Source organism: Corapipo altera, unplaced genomic scaffold (genome assembly GCF_003945725.1).
Source record: "Corapipo altera isolate COAL_440 unplaced genomic scaffold, ASM394572v1 113, whole genome shotgun sequence".
NCBI classification, from domain to species: Eukaryota; Metazoa; Chordata; class Aves; order Passeriformes; family Pipridae; genus Corapipo; species Corapipo altera.
Window position 1 is genome coordinate 6580679 of NW_020884895.1, and position 22215 is coordinate 6602893.

The following is a 22215-nucleotide window of genomic DNA, read 5'->3' on the forward strand; positions in this document are numbered from 1 at the left end:
AAGAAAAAAGAAAGGAAAAAAGAAAAAGAAAAAAGAAAAAAGCCAAAACAAACAAAAAAAAAAAGAAAAAAGGCATCTTAACCCAATAGCTACTGCAGAGAAGGCAGTAAAAGTCTTTCAGAAGTCTTCCATTCATATGGTGCACATACTAGCAGACAGAAAAGCAAATTTCAGGCATTTATAACAGAACTGGCTTCTTCTAATAAAGTATTAATGGGCATGTCTGGCTGGACTGCTGTAGCTCTGAAAGCAATTTCAGAGGGAACAGAATGTAGTCATTGAAGAGCAGGTAAACTAATATACAATCCTCATTAATAAAGCCCCTTTTCCAACATTAAGCAGAAGAAAAACAACTGCAACTGGACGCATACTTTTCTTACCCAAAGAAATCGGGCACGTAGGTGTAGAAATGCGTTTACTCAAAGCATGATTCATCAGTTTTTATTCACAATTTTCTTTGCTCCTGCAATAACATGTTACAACTCTGCTCATTTCTACATTCTTCTCTTTTCTAGACCACCTCCAGGTGAGAGCCACGGCTAGGTACTGGTTCTGTTAGTCACTCCAAAGTACAGACCTGAGGTTTTTGCGCTGCGTAGCGTAAGCCAGTCGTGCCCATTCTATGTGAAAAGCTGAGGCTGAAGTTCAAAACATATTTACTATCATGGCAGTTCTCCATTTACTTGCTTCAGCTGAACCACTTCCAGATAGTCCAGAGTTTGGCACAAGTGTGAGCTAACACTACAGCACAGAAAGCATATCCAAAGGTGAAGTGCAGCAGCCGTGACTCCACATGCTTTCACACAAGGCTCTAAACTCATTAGGTAACCAGAAAGCTGTTTAGAGTCTCATGCATTTGCTACATTTTAGTTGAAAATTTCTGGACAGGTCTCTTAATTACTGAGCGATAGCAAAAAGTCAGTCAAATATAAAATTCCATTACCCTTTTGCTAAAATCAGACTTGCTTTGCTGCCCAAACTCTCATCTTCCTGCTGCTGTTGTAAGAGTACCTCCCTTCCCCCAGCGTTTTTGCCAAGGATTGGCCTCATTACAGGCAGGATGAGAAGCATTCTCTTTCCAGTACAGAGGTGTAGTCAAAGGGAAAAGTTTGAGACAACTGGCAAGGAAATAATGTTTGGGGTTTTTTTCCTTACTAAATCAGGACCACACTCGCCAGAACTGAGTCACAAAAAAGCAAATGATGCCCCAACATTCAGGCAAACTGAAATAGATTTGCACTTAGAAAAAAAAAAAAGCCTCCACACAATTACATTCTGCAAACTTAATGTGACATGACTAGAAAAGAACATGCAAAATAGTCAAGCAGACTTAAAACCTTCCATAAAACTTTTCTGAAAGGAAGTAGTCCATATAAACTATACATCTGTAAAACACTTCAGTATTTGTGTGCATCTTGCCTTATCAGAAAGTATCTCAGGTACTTTGGAAATGTTCATGGAAACATGGAAAAGTTGAATGTTATGCTTAAAGAGACTTTACTGACATTGATTTATACTTGAGATACTGGATAAGGCAAAAAGAGTTTCTGCTTTACAGAAATTCTATCATGGATTATCCTGAAAAAGATTACCAAGTCCATCTCCTGGCTAGGTTGAAAGGCATCCATTTGATGGTTTTTAACTGCTGACTTTAAATTGCTGTTCACAAAAATAAGTTTGCTTTTCTTCCATAGCCTAAAGTTGGGTTTGTTTGTTTCTCTTTTGTATTTTTACCAGCCTGAAAGTGATTGAGCTTTAACTGTTCCATGCAGCAGAAGTGCCATCTTGTGGCTCCCTTAGACACTGCTTTTTCGGGTCACATTAGAGTTTGTAATATAAAAATCCAATTTTAAGACAGTTCAGTCTGTGATCCATACAAAAAAAGATCCTACCTGGTTCACACGCTGCTGGACTGACTATGAAGGGTGATGTTCTCCAGTCCTTGCTGGAGGACACGGATCACTGTATTTGGCAGGACTATTTATTCTGCTGCAGGAGAAGGAGAGCATTAAAATTGTCATTTTAAAGGTCTGAAAGGGACCTGCTGTCCTGTCCCTTATTGTCCATTCCAGCAGTATTTAATCAAGGAAGGTACTGAGACCGAGAGGATTGGAAGGCATGCCTGGAATGACAAGTCCTGCTTCTTTACGTAGGCTAAAGGCACCACACATTTAAATAACAGAACCCCCACTTGAGGAAACAAGAAATTAAATACCATTAAAACCATCTGCCAAATGTAATTTGAAAGTCTAAAATTCCTTTTTACGAGCAGTTTCTGCTTTTTATACTGAAGAATTAATTGGATATATGTATTTTACAGAACAAATCCATGATTCAGCAAGAAAATTAATGAAATTAAGAGACAGTTGGAACTGCTGCCAAAAGTGGTCATTTCAGACCTAGCAACCTTGGAAAATGACCTTTTAGATAATGAATTTGGAAAAATAACACTACAAAGCAACAAAAATGAGTGCTATCTGCCTATAAAGTCCGCTATTAGCAATATCTCCTAAAGAATGAAGGCATTAAATGGATCATGGAGCTGATGTTTCTGTCTCAGGCATCCTAAGCACTGAACATACCTGCCTCAATGCACCTCCTGTGGTAACTCCACAACAGCTCAGTGTGGGTTTGGGCCCCCATACAATGAAGGACAGGAATGTGGAGTTGTATAGCATTAAGAAAGTGAGAAGATGATAAAATTAGGCCTAGAAGGCTATCATGGCTTCCCCAAGTACTTAGGAAAGGATAAGTACACAAGAAGTAATGTGACATGTTTAGACAAACCATTATTTATTCATTACCCTATAAGCAGTGAAATACCTCCTAAAAAGGCTTTTAAGCACACATGCTTTACACAATTTGAAGAATGTCTAATTCATGTTGAAGTACTGTTTAAGTAGTTTACAGTGATGCAACAGAAGTTGTGTGATTCTACAGTTTATCTGGAATTTCCTCTATTCCTTGATCCATGCCTTACAAAGGAAAATAGCTAGCAAAAGCAGGAAATTCTGATTTTTGTCCAAGCTTAAAATAGAGCATGATTTTTCTGTAAAGGAAAGGACTCCCTATTAAGTAGAACTATTACATTCTCTTTTAACTTTGAAGTCTCTCATATTGAAATTAAATGGACATCCCATTCCTTATCAAGGCATTCCTGCACTGGGCTTTTTTCAGCCTTTTCCCTGCCAGTCAAGAAACCTGTATCCTAACATACTTCCCCAAAGTCTGTGCAGCTGTCTTGGTACTGGAAAGGTCTCCTCTGAGCCTTCTCTTCTCCAGGCTGAACAACCCCAATTCAGCCTGTCTCCATAGGAGAAATCCAGGACTAATTTTCTGACCTTCCTCGAGACTCATTCCAACAAGTCCACGTCCTTCTTATGTTGGGAACACTGCACTCATAGAATCATAGACCAACTCATTCAAAGGATGTGAGTAAATATAATCAACATCTCTAACAACCAGGACTCCGCACAGCACTCCAGGTTGTTTCACAAGAGAAACAATTCCTGTGATAAAGGTTATAGCCACAGGTTATGGATATGAAAATGCCTCCTATTTTTCTTATTTAAAGAATAATCACTGGTTGGTTTTAGGAGGTGTTTGTGAATTGAAACAGAAAATGAGATTGCAGAACCTGAGCCTTAATCCTCCAATTTAATTTCCCTTAATCTTGCTTATAGCATATCACCTCTTTTTAAACTATCCATTTTTTTTCACCAAAGCCTGGCACTTTCAGATCCTTTTATGCCTTTTACCATGAGATACATGCATTGCAATTCTCCAGCCAGACTTCCCTGCTCTTTCCACGTTTCTCCACCTCATGTTCAACACGTGATTTGGCTTCTAATCTAGGATGGCTAACACAGCAAAACGGGAGCAGGAACAGAAGATAAAGCATTGCAAGTGGCCATTTGGCAACCTGCAGGGCTCGCACTTACAGCAAATACTCAGAGCACAAGTAGGGTGGCGAACACAACATTAAGGCTAAATAAAAACCAATTTATATTCTCCCCCATTGAGGTTTGAAGCTGGGATAGATAATTTGTTCCAAGTGGAGGAGGAACACTACAGACCATAGTGCTTCAGGCTTTTCTGGGGCTTGATCGTTTAACTCATCATGGGGTTTCTTCACATAACCTGACCTCCAGTTGTTTTTGAACAAAAGAGGTAACTGCTGAAGCAGATTGTGGAGAACATAGGAAGGAGACAACCCCTAATTACTTAACTGGTTGATTTCATCAGGTGCTGCGTTATAGTCAGTACTTAGCAAGAAAAGAGACTCAAACAAAACAGATATTTTTAAACCAACACAAACATAAACACTTGTATTCTTTATTAAATCAAAACATTTCATTTAAAAGCAGCAGGCCTAGCAAAATAAGGAACAATTTAAAAAGAACCCCTGGTGACTTAGACACATTCGACTTGGTGTGATAAAAGACAAAGACCCGCATATCTTGCAATCTATAATTTACTTCAAAGGACAGCAACTTATAGCCTATGATTTTAATGATTGTCCTGCAGCTGATCATTTTGTGAAGCACCACAAAGTGCAGTTAAACTAAATATTACCCTCTTACCCTTCCAGAGAACAGTTTTTCATTTAAGCCATTCAGATACAGGTAGTTTTGAGGGTTAGTAGTAGGTTTGAAAGCTTGTTTGTAGTTATTTGAGCTCCAAAACCTCTGCATAGGTTAGATTATTTCACATTTCAAAAACTTCTCAGAAACTTTAATGTCATATATATTCTAAATGCTCAGCTTAAAATAAGTGTCCAGTTCTGATTTTGGATACATCAGTAACTTTCGAATCAAGACATTTCTCAGGAAAAGAGAGAATCTTTCACCACTCAGAATAATTGCGGTGCCACCACTCATATTAAGAGAAAAAGATAAATGGCCTTTACTCAAAGGTGCTCTGATGTGCCCTTACAGAGTTAATTGAAGGACTGACACCTGAAAGAACTCTCAGTCTCGTGGGACCCATTTTTTCTTTACTCATACTACACCAGCATGAAAGACAGAAACATTTAAGAGACTGGTCCCCAGACGTGCATTGCTTTTCCTGATTTTTTCGCACTGAGGTGTAGCAGTCCTGCCCAAACCTCACCACAGCATCTTGAACATGAAATACAATACGTACTGTGCCAGCAGAGGAAGTTGTCTGTTTTGCTCTTACCTCGCAGAATTATCAGTAGATACCAGGAAACAGCGTCAGATATGCTCATCAGTCACAAGTAATTACAGATCCCTATCATCATTGTTTTTCTACACAATCACCTTATCTCTGGCAAGGCACAGAAAAAGCATTCACGTAGTGGAGAGGATTCATCCTAAGTTTGCTGTCAGAAAAGTAAGAAAATAACATGTAAGAGCCCAAACAGATTTCTTGCTATCTATAAGCAAGAGTAAAACCGATTTTTTAAATTTTCTTTAGATCAAATTAAAGCTTCTAGACATCTCTACACTTGCTTTTTAAAGTTTTCAGGGAAATATCTAACACTACTTTCTTAAGGTACTCTGTGGTTATTTTTCATAACTATCTAAATAATTAAAACTGCATTCCAATCACAGTCCTAAGGAGTGAAGGCTTTGCCCAGTGATCCATCAGGAGAGTCACTAGAGTTTATGCCCAGTGCAGTGCTTCACTATAGAGGAATCTAATTAACTTAATGAGATGAACTGAGTGACCATATGGAACCATCAGTGATGGAGAGATACTCTAACTTGGAAGCAAAATTATCACAAGAGATTCTAAAACAAGCAAAAAAGGTGCAAGTTACAAGAAGGCATCTGCTGAATAGTCAAAATATTGGAATAGGAGCTCTGTTTATAAGGGGAGGTGTTAAGAGTTAGCCCATACAAAGAAACAATAACAAGTTATCATAATTCTGAGGCACTTTGCAGAAAGCCATCACAGAAACAGAAGATTTTAATTTCTTTCCATTTAATACCAACTGCAATGGCCACATGCTGTTCTGTGTTTGTATTTATTGTGTATTTTTGTTGGTGCCACCAGACTATAAGCTCTTCCAGGCAGGGCCCAGCTGTTTGTTTGGCACAAACTCCCCTATTATACAATATTGGGTACATTTAAATAGGGGCTATACATACTATGTTAATCCTCTCCCTGAAGCAGGCTAATTAAATCAAAGCCTGATAAAATGGTGTTACAATTTTAACATAAATCAACAGAATCAAGGATATCTCGGTTTAAACTCTTCAGGGTTCATGTATAAAAAAATGAAATATCATTTTAAAAACTATATTTAGAGCAAAACTCTTCTCCAGGAGTAGTGACAGTTAGACTCAAGCTTTTGTGTGCACTTTGGGAAGCAGCAACTCAGCTCATGTTGCATCTTATATTGCAATAGGACCTGTCGATACAGTCCTGAGCACAGGGAGAGGAATCCTGCTTATGTTCACACTGCAAGGCTGTACTAGAGTTTGCTTTCACTGTATATCCAAGTGAAGATTAATGGCTCAACACCTATTTCTACTCCAGGACATGGTAGTTTTTCAGATCCACAGGGCAGCATTACCTGCAGCAGGGATAGTCCATCCCACTGCCCTGGGATTCTCTCCTTGCACCTGCTCCCAGTTACACCTGCAAGAGTTTGCACATTCTTGATTCTGTTGCTGTCAGGAGGCCTGTGCCTGCTGTAATTCAGACTTAAATATCTAAAAAGCCTAGAGAACACCCAAGGGCTGTAGCCTCTTTGCTGTTTCCATGGTATTTTCTGCCCCATTGTATGGCTGCACTCACAGCAGAGCAGGTTCTGCTACACTGAAGTCCTCTATGTGAGAGCATACATGAAACTTCCATTTAAATCTGGACCTAGTCTCATGTTTAAACCTAACCTTCTGATAGCTTAAATAAAGTTGAAATCCAGTGTTTGAATGTGTTTTATTTCCTTTGCATTGGCATAAGAGACTACACAAGGCACAAGAAGGGCAGGCAGCAATGAGCTGTGTGCCTGATTTCAGAGGTGCCTGGTGTGAACCAGAGGATGTGTGTTAATACCCTGTCACACTATAGCTCTACAGGAAAAACATTTACCTGAGCTGGTATGAAATCCATACAGTAAAGTTTGTTCTGTAATTCAATAGCTGCAATTCTTCGCTGTTTTCCAGACACATACCCAAACAAACTCTAATAAAGGGAGTCAAATAGTGCAAACACTAAAAGATAATTGCAAACCTAAGAGGGCACCAGAATTTCATCAAAATCTTATCTGCTTCTAGCAGTGCTGCCCATTTGTTGCATGTAGTAAAAGCAAAGTCAAGCCAATAAAACACCCAAACTCAGATTAAAGTGGATAAATTGGGGGGGTTGTTTGTCCAGGGCTTAGGTTTTCTTTATAGCACAGCTTGTACCCTATTTACTTGTCCTAATGCAGACCATTCTAAAGAGTATGTTATTAAACCTTTTAATTTCAAACACACTTCTGTGATTGCAATTTAAATGAAAACACATGACTGAATCCCACTTGATCTCTTCACACTAGTTCTGGCAGCACATGAGCTTTAATTCTAATCAGGATAAACAAATCCATAGCTGAGACTGGTAAAGAGAAAAAACATGCCAATTTTATAAGAAAATCTTGCTGTTTTGTTAAGTTCTGGGCAAAGGGAGAAGTACTGAACAGTAACTGGCAAAACTGGCCTGAATAAAATGAGAAAAAGAGTTGAAGTACAGGGAAGCAGAAGGGATTCAGAAAAGACCATGTGAGAGACAGCACTGCTTCAGTACCTCTTCTCAGACGGCAGAAGGATGGTTTAGTATTTTCCTTAACTCTCATTTCAGCTGGTTTTGTCTTGAGTATTAAAAGTTTTACTCCCTGTGGCCAAAGCTTTTAAAACTAAGGGTGATTAAATTACCCTTTAAACAAAACATAATATGCAGACTGCTAAGGTAGCAACTTAAATGGAATAAAAGACCTTTTCAAACCAACACAGGCCTGAAGATACCATCATATAATAAATAGCTTTTCACTGGTCTGGTTCACTTTCATACCAAGCACCAGTGCATGGAGCAAGACAGCAATTTGGCTCTGAACAGTCAGGGGGTTCGTGAAGTTTGATGGTATAGCTGGATACTTACAAGAGTGAAAATGCTGTCAAAGCAGCATATAATTTAAAGTTCATAAGTGAAAGAAAGAGGAGGGCTCATCAACAAAAATGTCATTTCTAAGAATAAAGACAGATTTTTTTTTTTTTTCTTAAACACTACTCATGACTCCAAGGGAAAATTAGAGTCTTTACAGAACTAGTAGGAGAAAGCAGCAAGGACAACAAATGTCAAGTTAAAGCAGATCTATTTGCTGGTGGGTCATTTAAATTGTGCCTGAAGGATAATCCCAGCAAGACGGGTATTTCAACTTCCTGTAGCAGCATCCCTAGCTGGGATAAGAAAGCCTAATCACTTTATTAGAACAACAGTGTCATTAGAGGAGAATTTGGGAAGAAGCAGCTATAGTTTTGGTGTGGTGCTATTTGTTTTTTATTTTATTTTTCCTAATTTTTTAGTAAGGATTTAGTGGGAAAACTTCAGCAACCAGCTTGAAGCATGGATGTTCATGATTTTAGCAATTAACCTGACTTCATGGTATGCCAAAAGGCTGACTGTGCAACAGACTAAGAAATGTACTGTTCTTGCCCATAAAAATACATCTTATATTTATGTTTTAAGGATGGCAGAGTACAGCCCATTTTCTTTTGCACTTTAAATGTTTTAGAGCAATACACTCTTTACCTCCAGTCATCTTCATTCCTTTCCAAATAGTACCTAGAATTCAGATGACACATTAAGATTCATGCAGTTTGACCTTGCTTGCCTTTCATGCAGAGCTCCCGTGACTCTGTGACCAGCAAAGCTGGGGACACAGATAACATTTTGCATCACAACTTAGTTGGTTGTGGGGATATCACTAATGCTGTGTTAAGTGTTGCAAGCAGATAGTTATATTAATTAACTCACACTGACTTTTTCTACTGGCTTTAGTATCTTCCCCCATCTAACCAACAGAACACACAGTGCCACTGACTTCCTCTTAGTGCTACATTTGTTTTTTTTTTTTCCTATACTGTGAAGGAAAACTTGCTGATGAAATGAATGCAGCACTGTTCTTTGACATTACACTGCTAACTGAAGACTCTCCTTCTAATTAAAAACCACTGAGTGATCAGAGCACCTCAAACCTAGAACTGGAATGTCAAAAACCTATCTTCATTTTAAGCTGCAAGCCACGTGCCAGTTTTCATACTGAAGGGTCCACTTGGAGCACTCAGCAAACAGCAATGCTGAGCCCCACCCAGCTAGGGAACGAAGTTCGACTATAAAGCTTAAAGAAAGTAGTGCATAACATTTATAAATTGAGAAAAAATAACAGAGGGTTTTCTGCCTCTTACTTGACAGTCTCATACCATTTGTTCTTAGGGATTCCTTAACATTTTTTGCAAAAGTCAGAACTGTATTATGACTATACCCAGAAAAGTAAATGTTTTCTGTAGCATGCAGAGAACAGAATTCGGCACCAGAATATTTGATATATACTGTTAAGGAAACTTCCCTTTCCAACCATCCAGGAGCCAGTCTGGCAGTTACTCTCACACCACCTGAGCTGGGAGTGAAGCCCCTTCACAGCTGCACACCCCAAACTCAGTCAGACCAGGTTTCCTTACCAGCTCAACCTCAGGTTTCCCATAGCAGTCTCAGACATCCAGATCCTTAAAATATTTTAACTCTGATGCAACAACTAAGTAACAAAATAACAGCTCGAGCTGGTGCATCTGAGGAGGGACTCTGAACAAAGGAACCCTTGGGCTTTTATACCTTCAGTCTAAGCACGGGAAAGTCCAGGGGTGCTCAGCTCCTGCCCTGTCTCTCAGCATCAGGGTCCCCTGGCCAGCCCACAGGTCCCCAGGCCCTTTGATTTGCAGTTCACAGCCTTTTGGCTCCGGGTCCTGCCCCACAGAGTTCAACCTGCAACTTTCAACCCGAGCCACCTGCACTAAATATATTCCCCAACAACTGCGTGCCCTGTTTTTAACTACTAGGAAAATGCTCTTCAGCAGCCAGGAATATGATGCTTAAGGTGTAGATGGCATGTAGCCAAAGCCATTCTACAGACTACCTGACTGCTCAAAAGGAGATATTCTCTGCGCTGAAAGCATCATCATTGTTCTCAATGGTCTATCACTTGAAATAATCACACCAGCAGATCACCATTAACAGCCAGTAGCTTCTCCTTTGGGTCCCCCTCCTCTTTTTATTCATAGACTTGAAGGAGAAAGGGCCTTGGACAAACATTTTCATTTTCAAACACTTCCTACTCCAGAGTCATCTCCAGCATCAAAATGAACAACTGCAGCGTGAATTAAACCTTGTAAGATATGACTTTTGCCAAGTATCACCATCTGGATATTTAAATCCACAAAATCTCTGCTACAGGGGCAAGGGCAGCACTTACATATCTAGAAGTGGGAAGTCACCCACTCCTCAGATGTGTCTGTACTTATTGGTGCAGACAAGGTGCAAATTACACCAAGATTCCAACTGAGGTAAATCAATATCAAAGAGCCTGTTTGCCTCATCTCACTGTAACTATCCATGAGGAGACTGATCACTTAGAAGCTCTTGAGTACATTGAGTACATTGTCTTAGCGATGACATGCACACACATCTGAAAAGGAAAGAATCAAATCTTTGTAACCCATTGATTTTTGCCTCCTCACATTTCTCTACCTGAAGATAAAAGGTAGTCAAGAGGCAAACAGGTACAGTAACTATTTTATAACTGCAGTATAACACAGTATGGCCACGTGTGAAGGGAGAAAGAGTTCAAGCCAGAAACAACTGCCCTTTTTCTATTAACACTTTCCTTTTTATTTACAACTTACCTTGCACACTTTGAATTCACCCTCCAAACACCATCACTCACTGTTGATACTGGACTGTATTGTACCTCTACAGCAGTTGTGGTGAGCATTACAAAATGCACCATATCTGGATAGGGAAAAATGGGGGTTTATTTACCTTATTACTAATCTTAATTGTTGAAAGTAAGTTATCTGACTTCCCTTTCAGCAGTCTAAAGACATCAGTATTTTGGAAATTCTCTCAAGTGTAGTTTGTGTAAACAGGTGTGATATTTAAGGAGTCAAGAAGTCAGCATGTTGCACTGTACCTACTACATTCCTGACCTATATCTAATGTTAAGAACACCATCCTCACTGGAAAGTCAAGAGAAGAAATCCCCCAAGCTCCTGGGCTGTAATTTGCTTTGCCTTCTGCTATACTCAAGTAGGTCAAAAGGAAGTTTATACAGGTGCACCAGGCTTTGACAAAAAGATTATATTATGATCCAAAACCGCTGTCTGCCATAGTGGCTCAGGGCTTTACCCAACCAGGTTTTGAAATATCTCCACAGCTGGAGACTACACAACCTCCCTGGGCAAACAAAATGCTCAACAAGCCTAATGATGAGAGAGTTTTTCCCTGAAATCCAGTGTAAACCTCCGTAACTCCAGTTTATGTCCTTGGCCTCTCAGCTCCCTGCCATCACTGCTGTAAAAAGCCTGGCAGGGTAACCTGCTCAAAGGCACAGGAAGGCTGCTGACAGGTCCCCCATAGAGCTACAGTTTCCTTGTACTGAGTCAATGCAGCATACCATGGGGACTATGGTTTATTTTATGAGATGCAGCTCTATATGACCAAATTACAATTTCCAAGAGAAACTGCAGCAGTTTTATCTAGAAACCAAAGAGCTCACATTTTTGCCAGCAGCAAAATGAAAAAGGAAATAATCTGGTTAAAAATACCCCAGCATTCCCTGCCAAAATATATGTTTTTTAAAAAGCTAAAAAACACAGTAATGTAGTGCTAGAAGTAGAACACCCACCTCCTGGTTATCCCAGTATCTGAGCCATAAGACTGCTTTGTAAGAACAGCCACAGTCACAAATAGAACAGTAAATCCCTAGCAGCATTTATCCAAATACAGAAAAGCATATTCCATACAGAAGTTTAGCAACAAAAACAGAGAAAGTCTGATTTAGTAAATCCAGTTTGCCTTACTTGTTATTTAGCAAACACCTTCTACTAAAATCCTACAGTTTGTTGACAGCAATCTGAAATGTGTTGAAGTAGGATACACATACAGAATGTCTTATTTACTAAAGCAGAATTATTTTTGGAAAAGCTGAATGTAGAACAAGCTACATCTTGCTCTAATTTACAGCTGAGCATCCTGTTTACATGCTGATGTCCGTGTTTACTTTTTTGGTTACAGGAAGAAATGCTGAAAGACTTGAAATAATTTTGCCTCCTGCTGCCTATCAAGTTATTCCACTCCTGTAGGAAACAATGGCTGGGGGGTCAAGTTAACTCATGCAGAGAAATGCAGAATGCAGAGCTGTTTCACAGCTCTAAGACAATGCCATTTTAACAGCTTTGCTACATGGATTTGCTTTGCCAGGCTTCTTTGCCCAATCTGTCTTTCTGAAATATGTACGACTTCCTTCTGGCACTTTTGCTTAGAATGTTCTTCAAATTATTTTTCCTTCTCACAAAACCTTATTCTTTCTTTCCCCCCTGCTCCTCTTTTACAGTACTAACATTTGCACATGATTTGCTCTCTACCTTCAAGCTACAGTCTTAACAAACAAGTCTGACCTATGGGGCTGTACACAACAGCAATTTCTACATTATATTCTTGCATTTTTATTTTAACTTATGTCTTGAAAAATAGAATGACTGGCCTTATAGAGGGTTAAGAGGAGGAAGCCAGGACAGTTTTCCATATGAATCTCTGTGCAAGTGCCAGCTGGATTTCACAGCCCCGTGCTCAGCAAAGCACAGTGGAACAAGAATGCTGTTAGTATTCTTAGAGTGCTCTGAAGAGGAACAGGAAAAGGCAAGAAAATAATCTTACTCTGTACCAGAAAGAAGTGCTGGAAAGTCAAAGAGGAGAATTCAAACTCCATCCTCCCCACAGCACACAATCAACATCACTCACAGTCACACTAAAGGTAATAAGCTGTACACGAAGGGAAATACTGAAGTGGTGTTGTTGCAGCGCATCCCCCTTTCCTTTTACTCTCCACACCCTCCAAAGCTGCACATTACTTCCAGGATACTGAAAATGCTGCTTACTGAGACTCTGCCCAGGAGGGGACCCACCATGCACCCATTCCTACCTCTTGGGATATATTTATTAATGACTTAGAGCAGTACACTCTTTGAATAACTAGACTTGACTAAGTCTCTCAATTTACAGTTTAATGGCTGATTTACCCTACCTAAGAATCACTGCTAAGGAGCACGAGGTAGCCCTAAAGCACAGGCAATGTTGGGGTGATGTGGAACTGTGGATGGCTCCCTAATATTTTAAACAGGTCATGCACAAAGCTCGGGGCCTCCAGGCTGTTCCTGTACACACAGGCAAGTTAATTCAAACACCATTGATTTTTATTAATTCTCTATCAAGAGCAATGAAAATTGAAAGAGGTCCAGAACAAAACCAAACAATAAAATTCCCAATTCTCTCACTGTGAAGAGCAGCTATGTAGGAAAAGCAGGACTGGAAACAGTCCTGTCCCTGTTCCTTCTACCCTCACCTGCCTTGCTCTTCAAATACACACATATTTGCCCCCACCATTCTTAGTATAGCCCAAATCATGACATGCAGAGGCACTATCAAGTGGTACAGTAATACACACAAGGAAAATCCTCCAAACTCCAAGGTTATATAGAAGGGAAAAAAAAGACCAGTTTCTTCACCTCAGGGGCAAAATTGTACTTCACATGTGTGATGGACTGAATAATGCTTCATCACAAGAGCCAATTTTCTTCCAACTCCCCTGCAGCTTTTAAAACATAGATCTTAGTTTTGCACCTGATTTGCTAAATGGCTTTCCTTTCTATCATGTCTTAAAAAAATAAAAAGGAATGATAAATACATAGTTTCATGATTTACTGTGGTCATCAGAAGGTAGATATTTTAGGAAGACTGTTCTCAATTAAGAAATATGTACTGAAATAAAAATAATCAAAAGAACCCCTGACAAACATGTCACTCCCCCTCTTCCACAAGGAGAGGAGGGGTATTATTTCCTCGTGGAAAACAAAAGCCAAAAGGAAAAGCTAAGTAGTTATTAATATGGAAATTGCCTAAAAAAAACCCCCAACCCTCTATGATATATAGCAGCAAAAAGCCCTAGGACAGTTCCATCTTACAGAGCTTAAATTTTAGTGCTCACTGTAGTAAAAACACAAGCAGTGAAAAAAAGTTAGAACAAAAAATATATATAATTCAGGCCTTGAATCAATAAAGTAATTAGGACCATAAACATTGCAAGAAATCAGCAGTTTGGCATTTTCCTAGTGTGTCGGACTCTATCAGAGAGATGTAGGACTTTTTTGTTTTTTTAAATTAAAAACTCTTCCCCCCAGTATTGAATGCTTTCTTTGGACTTGTCATATTGAGTTGCTGCATAAAGAGCATGGTGAGTAGGTACAACTCTTTGGCTATTAATTGCCCTGGTCTACCCCCACCTCAAGACATATCTGTTCAGGATACTGCATTCAGGACTATCTGTAAAAGAACCATAAAAGTGCTTCCTCTCATCCCTTTTAAGATACTCAAACACCTACTTGCACTCTGGGGAAGGATCCTCTTCCTGGACTGAAGGTATTCTGGGTGTCTCACTCTTCTCGGCCTTCCCTCCAAACCTGCTTTGCAGCTGTACATCAGGGCCCCAGAGCTGCAACCTCTGCCATCTGCCCACCTCTTCCCTTCTCACTCCACATCTCTGCCTTTCATCTCTTTTTCTGGAAGTTTCTTTCCAACAGAGACTCCTGGGAGTGCTGGTATGTCCCAGCTGCAGTCACTGATGCTCATGGGACTAAACCAAACCATTTCCCCTTTGACACTTATATACAGTTCATGAGCACCTTGCTGAGCTCCCAAATGCAAAACTCCTGGCTGCTGTTACCTGACAAGAGCCTGCATCACCTGGGCTCAGCCTGGTTTGGGGCTTCCCAATGGAAAACACTTGGCCAGGAGAGGATCCCCATCACTGAGACTGACCCGGGAGTTGAGCACATGAGGGGTGACTAAAGCATCAGCTGGGAGCCATGCTCCTTAGCATGGTGCTGGATCTCAAGTTTGAAAAAAAAAAAAAAAAACCAGAACAGGGTTTAGGCACCTGTTGTACTAATTCCTGTCACCATTATCACTGCTCAACTTCCCCAAACACGTAAGACTGCCTCTTTTGAAGAAAAGGCTTGTGTTAAACAGTACAACAGTAGCTGTGCAATTACCCCAGTAACATCCAGTCCTCTCTGAAGCCATATCCAAAGTTCCTGATGCCACTTTCCCACTGCCTATGAAACACAGGTTAAAGTTTATGTGAAGATGTCTGAGAATCTGTGGTGCATCTGAACAAGGCCATGAAGAAAAGAAATTGCCTCTAGTTATGATTGTGAATAGGGAAGCTAAAAATCGACCAGGAGGTTTTAATTTCTTAGGTATGAACGTCATCACAGAAATTTTATTCATGGAATTCAGTGCCATGGGGTAACAGTTGTTTTTAAAAATGTTTGATAGCTAATGCAAAACTGACCACCCAGAGGGGAGATCATGAACTGATTTGGCGAAAGGTGCTTGATTTATCTGCCTTTGCTGTTTTTTGTTTATCACTGTGGAAATCCAGAAGCATCCAATTAAAACATGAAGTTGAGCCAAATATATAAGATGGGCCAAGGTTCCCTAGTGCTTTCAGCATGTCACAAAATATATACCTTTTATAATAATGCAGCAAGAATTAATCAGCCTTTCAGGATTGAGAGGAGACAGCATTACTGGTTCTGGTGCTTTCTGCCTTTCAGAAGTGCATGTGCTCCAAAATATTGTCACTTTTGTTGCTTTCAATATGTCAACTTGGAAAGGAGATCACAGAAAAAAGATCAGACCAAGACAAACATTTTACTGCCCCTTTTCCCCCTTGTTATTATTGCTTTTGGGTTGCTATCAGTGTAAATTTTAGTTTCTCATACCAGCCAGAGGAAGGTTTTTTACTGGGCTCAGTGTCCTTACAAGGTTCAGAATTCAATGAGATCGCATTTTATTTTTAGCTGTTGCCCCACTACAGTGTCTTTTAATTGAAAATTAGTCATTATTTAGCTCTTCAGGAAATCACCACATCCCCAGCCACCTTCATAGACTCAAATCATAAAGTTTTATTCACTCATGTGCTCAGTGGGATGGGAAGAAAGACCTAAAACCAGGTGTGGCTGTGCAGAGCTGTGGTACAGCACCAGGGCTGGGAGCGTGCTGGGACCAGACCTGTGTCCCTGTGTCCCTGTGTCCCTGTGTCCCTGTGTCCCTGTGTCCCTGTGTCCCAGCCTCCAAGCCTCAGCCAGGAAGCCCTGGGTATATCCAGCGCTCCTGTTTTCTCCAGGTTCCAAGTGATCCTCATCCATAGAGAAATAGTGATTTACTTTTTACTTAGTGCTGCCTTCAAAGAGTTTCTCAATTTTTAGTCCATTAACAAATCTTTCCTGGGATCTATTAACATGTCACTAACAGAATGCCTTTTTCTTCAAAGTTTAATACATCTTAACTCTCTCTTAATCACATTGCTCTACTCCACTTCATAGCCTGAGGCTTCAGGGAACCTTTACCTTTTATTAGAGCCCATATACAATCATGTTGTCATTCCAAAATCCAGTGCTGCTTTGGGTTTCATAAATTCTTATACCTTTGATTTACTTGGCATGTCTGCAGCTCTCCAAGAAGGAGGATGTTCAGGCAGGGCAAGGAATGAAATGTTACAGGGCTGAGCTGTGCTTTGCAAGGAGGAGCTGTACCTAACAGGAGACACTGTCCCTTCTTCCTTGCAACATTAAATGTAATTCTGGCTCTGTCAAATTCTTGGTACCATCCAGGTGAGTCCCTGGAGGTATTGAAAAGACGTGGAAATGCAGCACTATAGTTTGGACACATAGTTTAGTGGTGGGCTTGGCAGTGCTGGGGGAACAGCTGGACTTGATGATCTTAAAGGTCTTGTCCAACCTGAATGATTCTGTGATTCCTGTTATGACAGTCAGTAACAGCTGGCAGATTTCCATGCTCAGAGCTTTGCTGTGGGTGACTGTTTCTACTTTGGTGGTGCCCCATAAAGTGAGATATCTCATGCCACAGCCTTGTAGGAGTCACAGTGTTTCTGGTTTGGCCCGTCTAGAAGCTCTGCCTGGTGGGGCAGGGAAGGGAATACCTGTCTGCCACCCATTTGGGGGCATTTGCACCTCCAGGAGAGGAAGAAGAATACTGAAAATCCTTAGAAATGCACATTCAGATACATGGTTTAGCTGTTATTTGGGGTGATATTTTGCACTTTGTAACAGTGTTTGCAAGTGACATAAGAAAGTTTCAGTGTGCTAAATCTGTGGTCTCCATTTGATAAATCCCTTATTTGTATCACTGAATTAATTACTGGAGATGGCAAAACTGAGATTATGAAATTGTATAAAAGTAGCTACTGACAATTCTGTTGTTTTTTTCAATTTCTTTTCTACTGAGAAGCATATTATAATGCGATTTAAGGTGCTATAGTACTAGGAGCATGAACAAGATATATTCACTAATTAAATGGAAACAAGGTCCAGCCTGCCACTTCTAAAATGCAACAGATCCTGTCGTAGCCACGTGCCTGTTTCTCTGCTGTTAAAGATTTGTCCTTTGCAGCTGCTCAGGTTCTGTTTTAGCATTATGCCAAAGAATCTGAAAAATATCTATCTTCTAATAAGACACCATCTGACTTTTTTTAGACTAGCATCCAAGTAGGCATTGTCTGGGTCTGCTTAGACTTTTTTTGTCTGTTCCTAGTTTCTTTACAAGAGTTTTTTATTATTATTTTCCCCAAGTCAGAGTTCCTGCAAACGTGCTCTGCTTGGTGGGAGTGTTCAAAGGGATTGGGAATGTGCAGCTTATACAGAATGCAGCTGCCTGCCTGTGAAGTGGTATTGGACACAGAAAATACAGTGGATGATTCTTTGGCATCTATATCAGCTTCCTGTTAATTTCTGAGGATAATTTAAGTCCTAGTTTTTTACCTGGTTACTGACCAGGTAAATGAATTGCCATAGCAACTGTGGTGCTGGAGCAGACAGTCATGAGCTTTAACAGCCTGGGGGTGAGCAGTAGAGCACTCTTAATTTAGAGACCTCCATCTCTCAAATCTGGGTTGTTTTACCAGCTTGATTGGGTGGTATTTCTGTACGTCAGCATGACTCACTTTGTGATCCGTGGGCTATGGTATCCTGAATTCCGTGTGGCAGGGAGGGGAGAGATGTGAGTTTTTGCTTGTTTATTTAGGAAGTATTATATTCTTTGAATAAACACCATTCTAGAATGAAACCCAAAGTGTAGATTGGCTCAAACATATATTTTGAGGAAAAGGCTGTGTTCTTGTGCCTTATTGCAAGATCATGAAGCCCAGATGAGAGACAGAGCACTACATCACATCTGCTTATGCTAAAGCTGAATTTGGCCTGTTGTGCTGTGCCTCAGGTGCCCCCGTGCCTCAGCCTTAGCAGTAAGATCGAACAGCTCTGGAATCTTTCACACCAGCTGCAGAGGCACCGTGTTCCCATTGTTGTTCTCATTTCTTTGTTTATTGTTTCCATGGCCTTGCACCTGCAAACCCCAATAATGTTACAGGGCAGGTTCTCATGGGAAGCCATTACCACCAGTATGAAAATCAGCCCTTTTCCCCAACCTTTTCATACCTCACAAAGCAGTGTTAGTATAGTCAACACTATTAGTATTTTAAATACTGAAATATTATCCAATAATACATGTGTGCAGAAGGTTAATGATCAATGTGCAACAATTTCTCCAATTACCATACTCAGCTGTGCTCATGCCACAAAGAGGAACATCCAAAAGGGAGTTTGAGATGATCCCACTGGAAAAAAAACAAACATATAATAAATAGATCTATGACTGCACCACATGTGTTGTATCAGGACTTTGGGATTTAACCAAGACTGGCTCTACAACTGACAAACAGCTGCATCCATCTCTGTCAGTACCAGAAATAGAGACCAGCCCACTCACCTTTTGACAGGTATGGCTTTGGGTGACAGTTTCTGTGAAATTAAATATTATTGAAAATACTGCTTCACCCTTCACCTGCTTCATTTTTAACACTGAGACGTATTTTACCAAGGGAGGACATTGCCATGTTCTTCAGATGAATGGGGGCTACCTATCTTCTGCCTAGAACAGAAAACATCAAGCATAGCTGAAATTACTCAAAAAAAGCAACTTTGTATGAATCTGGAATATCCAGAGGTCCACTGAGCTCTTCAGTAACAAGCATTTCCTTGACTGATGTTGCTTGCATGTAGAGGGATGAGTTAAGCCCAGCGAAAACATTTAACTTCTGCCTTTTGGGAAATCCCACCCGGCACTTCTTACTTAAAAAGCTTCAGAAGCAGCTATTCTCACAACCTGAGTGTTAACAGAGTAGGCTGCCCTGATACAGCAAGGGGGGCTACCCCTTCCTGGCCAGGTGGCTCTGTCAGAAACAGATCTTGGTCTCCTGTGCAAGCACGGAGAGAGGGAAGAAAAAGGAGGAAAAGTATAAGATAATTTCAGTTTTACAGTCTCCTTTTCAGCTTGCAAACTGGAGATTAGAGCAGACAAGCTTTATGACGGTGTGGAGAAATCAATACATTTTTATTGATTCTTGCAGCTGCAGAACTCTCACCCAGCACAAGTACAGGGGTCAGAGTAGGAGTACATGACTGTCCTGCTCCACTGCCTGTGTGCTCCTCAGAAATCCTGCTGTTTGATTCACCCAGGATGAAGCTCTATTACATGACAGCAACAACAGTAGCTGACCCAGGATCCCTCCCAGCAGGGAAAGGTAGATGCTGTAAATTATCCATTGCACAGGCCAGAAACTACAACAAAGCCAGTGGCAGCTGCAGCTGAAGGCACAGCTTCACGTAAGGAAAATACTTTCTTTACAGAAGACTATTTTCAAACAATTACACAAAGTCCACTGAAACAATGCATGGTATTCCAAAAGAAAGAGGTCCACAAAATTACATATGAAGAATGGCACAGAAATAGAAACATCAAAACAAAACAACTTGAAAAACTAGCTAAAAAGTTGCATAGTCAAAACAGAATGAAATTAAAAACTTAGAAAAAGCATATAGTTTTGAAATGAAAGTAGTTGGAAACAATTAAATTAATGAAAAATTGAGTGTGTAAAATGATTGAAGCAAACTTGTAAGGTTTACATTTAGTTTAAATTTTTGTAAATCTCCAAAATCAGCAGTGAGAGTCTGTCAAAGTTCTTTTGATTTTGCAGAAACATTAATTTCCTTAATTGGCATTTTCAGTTTCTGTTAGAAAATTTCTGACCTGCTCAACCCTACCGAAAAGCTGTTCATTAGCAAAATGTGAGGTTCTGTCACCATTTTCAGTCACTGCAAAGCTGTCAAAATGGTGTAAAACTTACTGGAAGGTCCTTTTACTATTATGGCCCACCTTTTCAGGTGACATTTCATAGCTGATTTGATTGTGCCACGATGGACCTGACCTTTGTGTCGTGTCTTTCCTTCCCCGTTTCTTCGGCAGAGTCCATTGTCTCCTGTTCCAAATTCCTTCTCTTCGACTTTGTGTTACTTTCCACTTCATTCCCAGGCTGCACTGCCTAACACCCTATACCTGCTTTTGATGTCACCAAACAGGGACAATGACTATAAAGTTATTCCCCTTTACAAGTCAAACCTGGAAGGTCTCTCTGTTGTTGTTCATTCTATTTCCATTGCCGGTGTAAGTGTCCTTGTTGTTTTTCCCACTAGTGAGGAAAGGGCAAATGTCATATCCACTGAAGCAAAGACTTTGCTTTGAAGCGGTATTGATTTTTCCTTTTCCCTTCTGAAGCTTTGCCAGGCTCCATAAAAGCATGTCTCTTGTTCAGAAACTCTTTGGACTGAGACAACAGGGGCAGCAGAGCCAGCGGGGCGCAGTGGGAAGTTAGGGCATCTGGTGGGGAATGACAATCATGACAGCATCAAGAGAAAGAAAGAGGTCATTTTATTTTTAACTCTGCTGTGAGAACTTAACTAGTTAAGCTAGAGGCTTAACCACAAAGGTGACAGCAGCAGGACTTTCTGGCACAATGCTGTAAGGATATGATCCTTACACTGCACTGGGTTGGAGCAGCAGCATCATATGGGCTTGCAGAGAACTCCTGAATGAAGGTCCAGTGCTATGACAGGACTCATATTTAAGGGATCTCAAATACTCTGTTTAGAGGTAGCTTATGCAATACAGAAATATCCAATAGCATTTATTCAACTCACAGGTACTGCAAAGAACCAAAATTACTCTCTCCTTTCCCAAAATGTCTCTGTCTTTCATAGACTCTTTGAAGTCTATGACCACATACACTTATTTCTCATCCATGCCCTGGAGAGTCTCTTATTGGGAAGAAGATGGGCACTGGCTTTAAGCCTTATATGAAGGTGGAGACTCCCAGCGCCTTCCACGTTATTCCAACACATTTTGTTCATGCTGACTCAAAGGACAGAATGTCACTTATTGAAACATCAATGCCACTTTTTACCATGCTTCTGTATTTCTCGGAGCTGTTGGGCTGGAAGAGCTGGTCTTCCAAAGCTCATCAGATAAACAGCTGCTGCTGGAGCTGCATGTAAAATTACAGCAGCTGCCTTTTGCAGAGTAGGTCAGGTAATAAATATAGTAGTTTCCTACTATAGTTTCTTGGGTTTTTTTTTTGTTGTTTTCTTTTTAATAAGATTAGTACCTACTGCCAGGAATTAAATAACAACAATAAGAATTATTCCTAGTGCTTGTGAGTATGGTCTCACACTTCCAGTCAGAAAGTTCTTTAAAACCTAAAAATCCTAAAATAGCTTTCAAATTCTCAGCTATTTTGAGAATTGTGCATATGCGACAGCTGGAAATGGACTTTTTTTTTTTTTTTAAACACCTGTGAAAAAAACTGTTATCAACAGCAATGAGAGGGTTTTGTTGATTAAAGGATGTTTTCTGCTATTCATTTTTAAGGGAAGTGAATCATTAAGTGCTGTCTGAAAACTTTCTTCATACTGAAAAAAAGCAAATGTTTTGTGGTCATTAGGGGTTACAGGAATAGATTGAACT

The 22215-nt window shown here is 40.2% G+C and overlaps 1 protein-coding gene across 3 annotated transcripts in view; it reads right to left on the reverse strand.

The window, feature by feature from the left end:
* The window catches only part of NAALADL2 (N-acetylated alpha-linked acidic dipeptidase like 2), a 473876-nt gene that overhangs the window by 450021 nt on the left and 1640 nt on the right, over positions 1 to 22215 (reverse strand). For 2 of the 3 annotated variants that reach the window (XM_027647488.1, XM_027647489.1), the window contains exon 2: positions 19126 to 19283. The gene's annotated coding sequence lies outside the window, so the exon portion shown is untranslated. Of the gene's footprint in view, positions 1 to 19125; positions 19288 to 20571; positions 20828 to 22215 lie in introns of those variants that run through there. The other variant, XM_027647490.1, reaches the window with a different exon arrangement.